Genomic DNA, 13,349 nt, shown 5'->3' on the forward strand with positions numbered 1-13,349 from the left:
AATGGAGCACTTTTGAGCTATGATTGTGTTGTGGTTTAGTTGTTTCGTCTTTATTTATATAGGAGTAGGGAAGAGATGGGAGACAGACCAAATAAGTTGAATAATTTATGAGTAAGATTATGAGACTAGGATGAGAGAGAAGGGAGGATGGGCCTGAGCTGTGGAGAAATGAGTGGGCTTTGGGGGTTCCTAGGGTTTGGATACTAGGAATTAGAATCAAGGAGAGCACTGAGATTTCCTAGTGACTAGAATGATACTGGAAATAGAAACAGGAAATGCAGGAGGCAGAGCTGATTTTCTAGGCATGAACTTTTTTTATGCTTTTTGAGGTTCTGGTAGGATATTTGGGTGGAATTTTTTCCTTCTCTTTCCACTGTCTTATGATGCCCTCTTTAAACAGAGAAAGGTGACAATGCTTGTCACCATTTACGTTTAACAGGATCTCAGGATCCTAACCTTCTTGAGTTTGAAGGTATCTCAGAGGTCATCCAGGGCAACCTCAGCTCATATCATTGGCAGATCTGCTTAGACATCACTGGGGATTAGACTTCCTGGCCCTCAGAGCAGCACAACCTAGCCCTGTTGGAATGGTGTTGATTGTTAGCATTTTTTTTTTTTATATGTTAAGATAAAATTTGCCTTCTCATGACCTCTAACCGCGGATTCTTGTTCTGACTTTAGGAAATAACTATAGAAAATAGAGCTAAACCTTCATCCATCTAATAGCTTTGGCATTTACTTCAGCAACACTGTAGGCTTGTTTTGTGTTGTGCTCTACTTGGCAGGAGCTGAGGGATGGGAATGAGGAATAATATAAAGATGAGTAAAATAGAGGACCTGTCATCAAGGAGTTTGTACTCTAATCAGGAAGATAGTTAACTTGTGCTAAATTGAGGTACAAGGGTACAGGTAACAAGTTGTTGGGGGCAAGGAAACACAAGAACCAGGTGACTACTTTGCAATTCAGATATATGAAGACTCTGGTGTCTTCAAATATTTGAACTGCAAAGATGTTATGTCTCTTACCTGCCAGGTTTCTCTTCTAGCTAAATTTCTCTGGTTTCTTTAATTGTGCCTAATGTGACATAGCTTATGCATCTTTCAGTATCTTGGTTGTTCTCTTCTATATGCATTTCAGTTTTCTCTTGTAAAATGCAGGACCTGGACTTGAACAGTGTTCTAGATATGACAAAAAACACAGTAGGAGAATCAGTTGCCTTATTCTGAAGCTGTACTGCCACTCAGTCATCATGAGATAATATGTTGCTGGACTACCGTGTGATTTCTTTATCCTTTACGGACCTGCTATCAACCAAGAGTTAGGGGCTGGGGTTGGGGAGAGGCAGCCTACAGAAGAGACCGCAGTATGTGTGACATACCTGGCTACTTCTCTTCTCTCTATTACCTGTTCCCTGCTCCTTGCTCCCATCCCCATCCTCTTGCCCCATTCCCTCCTGCAGCCCGTGGTTACTGCCCTGACTCCTCTTAGCCCTTCTGTTTGATTTCAGGCAGGTCATCCATGCTTGGTACTTCCAGTCTTGCCTGCTACTCTGTATCCCAATTGTGTCCTAACTTATCCCTGAAAGCTCCTTTCTCCTTACTTGGTGGAACCTTGGCTATCTCCTCACAGTATCTTTCCACTTGTGCCTCCAGTGGAGTCCTCATCTCCTAATCTCCCTAACGCAAGGCGAGTGATGAGGAAGGCTTTCTATGATCTTCTTGCCATCACTACTATCCTCCCATCCTCTTTCCTCCCATCCAGTCCTCATTGTGATGATACCCATTTTCCACGACCCTCACTTCTTCAGTCTTTGATAATTTTAGCACTTGACCCCCACTGAATCTCCATGCCATTCCCCAATTAGACATCTGTGGACCACCTACTATGGTAGGAGGAATATGCTTAAAGCTGTGTGCAATATAAAAGTGGAACACTCTTTCTACTCTCAAGGAGGATAAAACAGGCACAGCTGATAACTATAATATGAAGTAGAAAGTCCTATATCCTGAGAGACAGAGAGCGTCTGTTCAGAGAATAGCTGGGAGAAGAGCATCAAAGGCAGAAGGAACAATATGTGCAAGGGCATGAGACTGGGAAAGCAGAGAGCAAGTTACACCAGAGAGTATAGTTACGTTATAGGAAGGAGTAAAATGAAGGGAATTGTGAGTCATAGGATTTAGCAGTTCAGTGGTGTAAAGGGTGAGGGACAGAGCTAAAATTGAAAAGAGTGGCAGTACCAAGTTGGCCAGGATATGCAGCAGCTGGAACTCTCAGACATTGCTGGTGGGAGTGTAAGTTAGTCCAAACACTTTTAGAACACTTTTAATATCTACTAAAGCTAAATATTCATTTACTGTATGACCCAGTGACCCCCATTCCTAGGGTATACCCAAGAAAAATCAATGCATTTGCCCCTCAAAAGGCATATACAAGTATGTTCACAGAGGCTTTCTTCATATCAGACTCAAGTTGGAATAATCTAAATGTCCATTAAAAGGAAAATGGATAAATAATGGTAAATTCCTACAATGAATACTATGTAGCAATAAAAAGGAACAAACCACCGCTATTAAAAAGTCAAAAGATTGTAAATGTTGGAGATGATATGGAAAGATAGGAATACTTATTCACTGTTGGTGGGAATATAGAATGGTACAGCCACTATGGAGGACTGTTTGGCAGTTCCCAAGAAAGCTGAATACAGACTTGCCGTGTGGCCTGGCAATACCATTACTAGGTATATATCCCGAAGAACTGAGAGCAGAGACATGAACAGACATCTGCACACCCACGTTCATAGCGGCAATATTCACAATTGCCAAAAGATGGAAACAACTCAAGAGTCCATCAAATGATGAATGGATAAACAACTTGCAGTGTATACACAGAATGATATATTATGCAGCAGTAAGAAGAAATGAAGTCTGAAGCATATGACACATGGATGAACCTGGAGGACATTATGTTGAGTGAAGCAAGCCAGGCACAAAAGGACATATACTGTATGATTGTACTATTTTGAACTAAATATTCTGTGTAAACTCATGGAGTTAATAATTAGAATATAGGTCACCGGAAAATAAAAGGAGGGAAGAGAATGGAAAACTGAGGGTAAGTCTGTGCAGAATTGTTAAAAAGGTTGTTTGTAAATCTTTGGAAATGAATAGAAGTGGTTAAAGTATATCATGGTGTTTTTAACTAGCAGCGCTATTGTATGGGTATGACAGTGATTGAAAAGGAAAGTCTTAACATCATATATATTACTGGAAGGAAAGCTAAAAACTGTAATATGGGACTGTATCAGATAGTAAAACTTCATGTAAAATATGAAGATGAGTGATATTGCATATATAAGACTGTTTTTACAAAATATGAATACAAATATACTAGAGAGAAGGAAGAAGAATAGCAGCCATGTATGACAGGTGAGGCGTAGAGAGACTGAAAGGTGATGCATTTTGTTTATTTTTTGTTTATTATTATTATTATTATTGGAATAATGACAGTGCTTTGGGAATGATTGGGGGTGATGAATGCACAAATGTGATATACAGAATACCACTGATTGTGCTCCTTGGATGGATTTATGCTTTATTAATATATATAGCAATAAAATTGAATTTTTAAAAGTTTAATGGGTCAGACCAGCAAAAACAAACAAAAAACCCATGGTCATATAACATGGATTAATATCAAACAGAATAGAGATACATGATTTATTATTCCATTTATAGGATATTCAAAGATATGTAAAATGAATTAACGGTGATAGAAGCCAAAGTAGTGATTACATTGTGCTGTGCATTTTAAACACTTTATGTACGTGTGTGCATGTATGTTTTCTTCAATAAGAAAAGGATAAAAAAGGAGATGGCAAGGAATGAGGAAGAGAAGAGGCAAAGGTGATTTCAGGGTTTTCAGCTTGAATGATTGGAAATTAGTAGTGTCATTCCTAGAGGTGAGGATTTAGAGGGAAGTGTGCTTTGGGGAGGGAGTTCCCTAATAGACAGGTTGCACTCTCTCCTAATGACAGGCCTTTCTTCTCTGGTTCAGGCTCCCTAGCAGAAGCCGGACAGTTTGTGTCTCCCTGTGAGAAGCAGGAAGAGCTGTGGGGGAAGTCACCTGGACAGGGACTCAGAAGTCCTTAAACCTGTCACTAATCTGTAATCCTCAGGTTCTTCGTCTATGACCTTTTTTTCCTTGAGCAGCGTTTGTCACCAAAATCATCTCTCACAACTTTTTTACTGCATTGGATACTTTTGGCTAATCTTTGTTTCTTGAAACGGTTTTTTAAAAATTTGGCTTCCAAGACATCATTCTCTTTATTCTCTCTTTACCCCACTGGTCACTCCTCAGTCTCCCTTTTGGCTGTAACTCAACTTCCCAACCTATAAAGTTTTGGCCAACCCCAGAACCTCTTCTCCATACCCTCTCCCTAGGTGGTGTCCTTGGGTTTCTGGCTTTCACTACCATCTGAGCAGCGATGACTCCGAGTATTTGGTCTGCAGCCCGCTTCTCCTCTTGAATTCTGGACTCATGTGTTTAACTGCCTAATTGACATTTCCACTAGGATGGAACTTCTCAAACTTCTCATGCCTAAAACTGAATTGATTTCTCCCTTCCAAACTGATTTCTTCCGTAGTCCTCCTTAGTAAATGGCAACTCTACCCTTCTAGTTGCTCAGGCCAAAAACCTTAGTCAGCCTTGACTCTTCTCTTTCTCTGCTGCCCCCACATCCAATTCATCATCAAATCCTGTTGGTACTACCTAAGATATATATCCAGAATCGGAGAACCTTTCATCACCTGGTCCAAGCCACCATCCCCTCTCATTTGGATTACTGAAATTGCTTCTTAACTACATTTCTCTGCTTCTGCCTTTTCCCACTGCCATCCCCTTCCCACCAGCAGTCAGAGTGAGCTTTTTAAAATGTAATGCAGATCATGACCCTGTTCTGCACAGAAGCTTCCAATGAGTGACTTCCCGTCTCAAAGTGAAGGCTAAAATCTTCAGAATGGTTACAAGATCCTCCCCCGCCTTCTCCCTACACGCATATACCTCATCTGTACCCTTTTCCTTCTTGCTCACTCTGTCCGTCCACACTGGTCTCTTTGCTTCTTCTCAAGCCTGTCAAGGTTCTCCCTCTTCAGGACCTTTCCTCTTCCCTCTACCTGGAACATCCTACCTTGCCCCGTATCTGTGTCATTTGGCTCCTTCTTGTCCTTCAACTTTGAACCTTATGAGAGAGACCTTTCCCTCATCATCCTATAGTAAATGTAACCCCACCCCTACATTTTTATTTAGCACCATCTGATATGCTTTTTCATTGTTTCTGTTCTTGTCTTTGTCCCCAGCTAGAATGTAGGCTCCTTGAGGACTTAGTGCTTTGTTTCGTTCCTTGTGGTGTGGGCCTGGTACAGAGTAGGCCTTCACTAGACACTTACTGAATGAATAGGTGGAAATTGTGTGATAGTTCATTGATACATAGCATAGTGTTTTATGGCTTATAAGTTATACTCAATTTGTTAACTCATTTAATCAGTTCACTTTTTGCAAATCAGACTAAATCAAATTCTAATTATATGTTATTGACTTCTTTGACTATTAACATGCAAACTGATTTCCTTGGGAGATCTTGAGTATGGCCATTAAAATTTGTTGATAATTGGTTATAGCAGCCATAGGAAATGAATATAAGCATCATATGTACATATCCTTTTGTGGCTTTTTCACCCATCATCTCATTTTGTTTGTTAGTTATATGGGACCTAAGTTCTACTTTGTAAAGCATATATTTCTTTTTACACTAGGCTCATAAAGTTCCCAAGTAGGAACTTCAATGATTCCTACTTATTGAGTCATAACTAGAATTTTTATGTTAGATAAACTGGAAGTCCTTTAAAAACAAAGGCAACTCAAATGCTTCATTCGCCCTGCCTTTTGTTAGTGAAGGGACCCCACAGCATTGTGCAACTTTAGGGGACGCGCTCGATATGGCATTCTGTGTTAAGGGTGCCCCCTGGAGTTGTGCAGCACAGCAGTAATGGGGAATATAGAATGTTTGGCTTGAGTTTCTCATTACTGAATCTTCTGTTTATTTTCTTCCTGCTGTTTGAGTGGCATTTTGGGACCCCACAGGCTCTGTTTGCCTTGTGCTCACATTATTAGGTCTTTGACTACTTACTGTATGCCACTTTTTATTAGTACAGCTGTGTCAAGTTGTTCCTAATTCCATTCTTCATCCACCCTCTTGGCTTACTTCCTTAGCTATTTCAATTAATTTGTCTATTGTTCCATTTTGCTTCATTGATAACAGTCTTATATGAAAACAAACGAGTCCATGCTTCCATCAGGCAGTTATAGATACCCTTTGTCAGCCTAATCGCTATACTGTTGATTATTCAAGTCAAAATGCATATGTTATCTGTCATTCAAAATTTGAACTTAGGGTTGTGGTGAGGTCTGCAAAATGTGATAACCCACCACCATTTGGGGGCTAGTTTACCAATCCAGGGAAATATGCAAATAATAGACTTTTTTTTCTTTTATTTCTCTCCCCTTCCCCACCCCCTCCCCCCAATTGTCTACTCGCTGTCCATTCACTGTGTGTTCTTCTGTATCCGCTTGTATTCTTGTCAGTGGCACCAGGAATCTGTGTCTCTTTTTGTTGTGTCATCTTGCTGTGTCAGCTCTCCATGTGTGTGGTGCCACTCCTAGGCAGGCTGCACTTTTTTTGTGCTGGGCAGCTCTCCTTATGGGGCGCATTCCTTGCATGTGGGGCTCCTCTACACGGGGGACACCCCTGCGTGGCATGGCACTCCTTGCGTGCATCAGCACTGCGGGTGGGCCAGCGCATCACACGGGTCAGGGGGCCCTGGGTTTAAACCCTGAACCTCCCATGTGGTAGGCGGATGTACTATCCATTGAGCCAAATCCGCTTCCCTAAATAATAGACTTTGATTAGCAGGCAGGGGCAGAAATTTGATACTAATTCTATCTTAGATAGATTATATTTTAGTTTCTTAGTCTGTCTCTCAATGAAGAAATGGTTCTTGTGATTTTATCTGTGCAAGTGTCCTGCCTTAGCATATAGCAGATTTCAGAATATGAACAATCTAGATTAGCGTTTCTTAATATCTTGCATATGATTTTGAATTTGAACTGAGACTTAACTCTGAAAACAGGCCTGCTTAGATTCTCTTAGGAGTTCCCTTTTTTCCTCCATCTCTAGAACCAGACTGAGGAGAGAGGCCACAAGTGTAGGTTTCAGGATAGTCCAAAGTGCTTAGAGTAGTGCAGGACCTCTTCCATTTAGCAAAAAAGGCTCTCTCTAAGCCCTAATTGTGTGTAGGGCTCACAATTTATGCTTTATTTGTTCTTATGCAAGTCACCAAGTTTATTTAACTTATGTATAGTAAAAAACTTTTGTTATTTAAGTAGCTATAATTACATGTTTTGCTGATTACTATATTTTCATTCTTTCCTTTGGAAGTTAAGAATCTATCTGTTTATGGCCAGTTTTCCCAAAGTTGCTTTTCTGCTTTCAGTTCTGACTTTTTTTTTTTTTGAGATTTATTTTTCAAATTTCTCTCCACCCTCCCACATTCCCCCCATTGTCTACTCTCTGTGTCCATTCGGTGTGTGTTATTCTGTGTCTGCTTGTATTCTCATTAGGCAGCTCTGGGAACTGATCCTGGGACCTTCCAGGGTGGGAGAGAGGCAGTTACTCTTCTGCGCCACCTCAACTCCCTCTTCTGCTACGTCTTCTTATTTTCTCTCCTCTATGTCTCTTGTTGCGTCATCCTGCTGCTCCAGTGTCGGCCAGCACTCCTGCACGGGGCGGCTTTCCTGCCCTGGGTGGCATTCCCACGCAGGGGGCACTCCTGCATGGGGCGGCATTCCAGGGTGGGCCGGCACGCCACGTGGGCCAGCTCACCACGTGGACCAGCTTGCCCTCACCAGGAGGCCCTGGGCATCGAACCCTGGACCTCCCATATGGTAGTCAGGAGCCCAATTGGTTGAGCCACATCCGTTTCCTATCAATCCTGACTTAATTGCTCCAAAACTCAGGTTAAAACTAACCCTATCTGAGCTCAGGTTTTGAAATTTCTGTCTCGGAAAACGGATCGCATTTTCCTTTTGCTGGATCCCTTGCTGAGGCCTGAAGACTCAACTCCCTGCGGTGGGTGGTTAAGTGGGGAAGGTGTGTCATGTGACTGTTCTCTGAAAGCATGAGTGGAGAGGAGGGATGTCACTTGTTTCCTTTATTCCACGAGTTGTGAACTTACAAAACAATCACGTACACATGTAGAATTCCCATGCAACAACCCTTCTCCAACACACTACACTGTTGTGGAACATTTGTTATAGATGATGAGATAATATCATCAGACTATCACCACTAACTGTGGTCCATAATGTACATTTGGGATATTTTTTCCATACCCTCCTATTACTAACACAGTACATCTTTGGCATTGATGCAAGAATATTACAGTATTACTGTTAACTATAGTCCATAGGTTACTTAAATTGTATTTTTCCCATGCTTCTCCATTCCCACCATCCTGCAATAGTGATGTACATCCATTTTATCTTGTATTTGTCCTGTTAACCACAATTCTCAGTCACCTCTGGGTTCACTGTGTTATACAGTCCCTAAATTAGTCTCTAGCTTTCTTTCAATTGACATTTAAAAGGGATGTCACTTTTTACATGGAGAAGGTGAATCAGAAAACAGGACTTCACACCAGGAGTACCAGAGCTAAAAGAATATGGCTCTGGGGTAGTGCAGAAGTTCTTAACATTGGAGGTGAGGAGGGAATGGACACAAGTGAGCTCCCAAGCAAACAGGCATTCATTAGCTAAAGATATTTCATAATTTTCTATCTAAGAAGCCTAATTCACATCAATAATTTCTTCTTGAGTAAGGCCCTTTCCAGCCAGATCTGTTGGCGCTATCAAGCTGGTATTTCAAGTATGTCCATCTGCATTTAAACGAATTGCTCCAAGACAATCTGATTATGCGGTAGTTACTTTGGTGAGAATAGCGCCTCAGTGGAATGGAAACTTCATTTTGAGTCTAATATTAGACCTTGCTTTGGAAAATTCCTTTTAAATGATCACAAGCTGGGAATAGCAAAAGAATTTAACTTTCGACAGACAGCATTCACCAAGAATTTTTAACTGCTTATGTTGGGTCCTTGGGAAAAGCAGATGTGAGAAACTTACGGACTTACAGACTGAACTGACTAGACTAGAATTGGCTTGACCTGATGCAGTGTTTATAACTGTTGCTGATAAGTTTCCCTCCTAGTCTAACTTATTCAAAATATTTTCATTCTTTGAGCGTGAGCAGACTAGGAATGAAAAATTGTTAGGATGCCTAATTGTCTAATGATCTGAACTTATAGACTTCCAGACACTGCTGCCTACAAAGGGGTCTGAAGCAGAGCAGAAATTGACTTAGACTGCAGAAATAAGAAAAGGGCTGACAAACCTACAGAACCAAAGCCAGTTTCTAAATAAGTGCTGGGAACTTGATCAGAACTAGCCTTCAGAAAATGTTTTTAGTTTGGCTGGCTATGTCTGAGTGAACTCACCCATGTAGAAGTTTTATGTAAACTTCATTTAAAGCCCTCACCATTATCCCTACCCCCTCAAAAAAGCTACCCTGTGATTTTTAAAAAAATGTTTAAGTATTAGTCATGAAGTTTCCAGACACATCTACTTGGCTTAACTTATGGATATATTTCAGATGCCTCACAAGCCTTACATTGGGAAGAACCAATACTGGAGTTTGAGAGATGAATTTAAGAATTTGAGAGGTGATCTTTCTGAAATTGAAATGGATCTTTTAATCACTGTGTACACTTAATATAATGGGGTTTTTTTCTTTGACTAAGCTGGTAATAAGCTAATGGTGCCTTTAGAACTGAGGAAAAATATTAATGACATAAAAGTTATCATTTATTGAGCACCCATTGGATGCCAGGCATTGTCTTTGTACCAAGGTTATCTTTGATCTTTATAGCAGCCCTATGCAATAGCAGTTATTATAAGCTTACTGTTAGAGATGATGGGGCTGAGACGCAGGAAAGTTTTGTAGTTTGCTCCTGGTTACACAGCTAGTACGTAGGAAATTCAAATCCAGGACTGTCTGACTTCAGAGCTCATGCTCGTCCCCTGGCCATCTCCTAAAGCTGTGGTTCTTAAACTTTTTGTCTTAGCATCCTTTTAAACTTTTTAAAATTATTGAGGACCCTTGAGCATTTGTTTATGTGGCTTATATCTTTAATTTACTGTATTTGAATTTAAAAGTGAGAAATTTAAAACGTTTACTTAAATTCATTTTCAAAAAATAAATCCATTGGGTGTTAGCATAAATAACATTTTATTTTTTAAAGAAACAATATTTTCCAAAGGAACAACAACAAAAATTAGTACAAAGAATATTGTTGTTTTACCTTTTTGCAACTCTGTTATTATAGAGCTCTATCTATTAATAGAACACTGCTGGATTCTCATACCTTTTACATTCAGTTTATTGCAACATACTGGTTTTGTTGAGGTGTACAAAGAAAATCTGGCCTTATACATACATGTATATGGAAAAAGGAGTATTTTAATAACCTTTTTAGACAATCTTGGATATTCTCCTTTGATATTGTACTAAAATTCCACAGGTGGTCGTTTCTTAAAGATTAGTTGCAATGTAGAATCTGAAACTTTACCATTGAACATTTCATATTCTGTTTCATTAAAATCCATTGGTGTAAAATCTACCTACAGAAGAATTCCAGGTAATATACATAATTATTCCTTTCTTTGGGAAGTGAAACTTAATTCCCACTGTTCCCCACCCCACCTCTGCTTTGACGGTAAACTAAACGTAATGACTCCCTTCCAAAGAGCAGAGTTAGGGAAAGGGAAAAAATAGTAACTTTAAAGTGGAGAAACCTGGCCAGCACTACCTTAGCAGGTGATGAAGGTGAGCATCCTCAGTGATGGCATGTCGAGCTCATGTACTCCCTGATATGTGGCTGGGAATCCGTAATTCCAGTCTCACCAGGAGAAACACATCAGATGAACCCAGACTGGAGGGCATTCCACAAGGTGTACATGGACAGTATTTAAACAAAGAAAAAACTGAGAAACTGTCTCAGGCCACAGGAGACTGGGAAGTCTTGACAACTAAATTCAGTGCAATACCCTGGATTGGATCCTGGAGCAGAAAGAGAATATAATGGAAAATGGAGAAATCCAAATCAAGTCTCCAGTTTACTTCATAAGAAAGTATCAGTGTCAGTTACTTAGTTATTTTTTTTAAGATTTTTAAAATTTCTCTCCCCTTCCCCCCCCTCCAGTTGTCTCTGCTCTGTGTCCATTTGCTGTGTGTTCTTCTGTGTCCACTTCTGTTGTTGTCAGCAGCACCCAGAATCTGTGTCTCTTTTTGTTGCATCATCTTGCTGCGTCAGCTCTCCGTGTATGCAGCGCCATTTCTGGGCAGGCTGCACTTTTTTTCGTGCTGGGCAGTCCTCCTTACAGAGTGCATTCCTTGCATGTGGGGCTCCCCTACGCGGGGGACACCCCTGTGTGGCAGGGCACTCCTTGTGCACATCAGCACTGCGCGTGGGCACACGTCAGGAGGCCCTGGGTTTGAACCTTGGACCTTCCATGTGGTAGCCAGATGCCCTACCCTTTGGGCCAAATCCACTTCCCAGTTACTTAGTTTTGACAAATGTACCATGGTAATGTCAGATGTTAATAACAGGGAAACTGGATGAGGGCTACACAGGAACTCTGTACTAGTTTTGCAGCTTTTCTGTAAATCTTAAAAGTATTCCAGATTAAAACATTTATTTTTTAAAAAATCCATTAGACTCTCTTGTCTAATGGATCATTTATGCATACATAATTTTGTAACATCATTTACAACATCATGGTCATTTAGAAAATATGGGTTCAACAGTTACACACATTTTTAAAATGTTGACACATTTCATTATACAATATCAAACAAATCACATTTATTAATATGATCTGTCTAATCAGAAAAGTCTAACTATTGAGAAGTTGTGAAGCTTTTTGGTGGCAGATACAAGTTTTCCAAAATTTTGATTTTTGCTAGATAGCTCAAATTTTATCATTGGCAGCAAATGCTGATGGTTATTTTTCTTTACACGACCAGCTCACTTTGCTCATTCTTAGAAAATGTTTGCCAAATATCTAGATCTGGATAATTTGTCTCTTGGTCATTCTTTAAAATAAAAATCTCATCAAATGAAAAATATAGCTAGTTACAACTCGAGCAGTTGCACAGGTGCTTATACTCAGTACAACTCTCAGACTTCAGAATGCAACAGAAGTGTTTTATAGTACTTCCAGTCTGTCACTTAGAGTATTAAGAGAGGTACTCCAGGGTCAAGATTTAATAAAACTAATAATTTTTACTGCTTCATTCAGAACACTCTTAAGAGAAACTGACTATTCTTTCACTGAGTGTGTGGTGCAGGAAATATAATAACCACTTGTACTGTTTGCCGCCACTGTCCGTTGTGCGTTGAGGTGTCAGCGGTTTTACCCACCATTGCTTTTGCACTAACAGTTCAAATAGCAGCACAGTGGAAAAGAAAAATAGTAGCTTAGTATTATCATGAAAATAGTTTGACCTTGCTGACCTCCTGAAAGGGTCTTGGGGATTCCTAGGTTTCCATGGACCATACTTTGAGAACTGTTCTCCTAAAGTAAAATGGCAGTGGTTAGAAAGGTTACGAAGGAAGAGCTCACGATACTGAAGACCGGATACCTGAAGAGCCAAAGAACCGTGATGCATGGTGGTGTATGGAGATGACACCTTTCTGGGTTACCTTGTCTTCCTTTTTTTTTTTTAAGATTTATTTATTTATTTATTTCTCTCCCCTTCCCCGCCGCCCCAGTTGTCTGTTCTCTGTGTCTATTTGCTGCATCTCCTTCTTTGTCTGCTTCTGTAGTCAGCGGCACGGGAATCTGTGTTTCTTTTTGTTGCGTCATCTTGTTGTGTCAGCTCTCTGTGCGTGCGGCGCCATTCTTGGGCAGGCTGCACTTTCTTTTGCACTGGGCAGCTCTCCTTACAGGGCGCACTCATTGTGCGTGGGGCTCCCCTATGCGGGGGACACCCCTGCGTGGCACGGCACTCCTTGCGTGCATCAGCACTGCGCATGGGCCAGCTCCACACGGGTCAAGGAGGCCCGGGGTTTGAACCGCAGACCTTCCATGTGGTAGATGGACGCCCTAAGTACTGGCCAAGTCCGCTTCCCCCTTGTCTTACTTTTGATGGCTCATGAAGCTTGCCCATTTGTGATATTTC

At 40.7% G+C, this 13,349-nt stretch overlaps 1 protein-coding gene across 2 annotated transcripts in view; it reads left to right on the top strand.

Annotated features, from left to right (window-relative positions):
• The window catches only part of CNNM2 (cyclin and CBS domain divalent metal cation transport mediator 2), a 186,409-nt gene that overhangs the window by 140,279 nt on the left and 32,781 nt on the right, over positions 1-13,349 (top strand). The window lies entirely within an intron of this gene.

This window comes from Dasypus novemcinctus, chromosome 6 (assembly GCF_030445035.2).
Source record: "Dasypus novemcinctus isolate mDasNov1 chromosome 6, mDasNov1.1.hap2, whole genome shotgun sequence".
NCBI classification, from domain to species: Eukaryota; Metazoa; Chordata; class Mammalia; order Cingulata; family Dasypodidae; genus Dasypus; species Dasypus novemcinctus.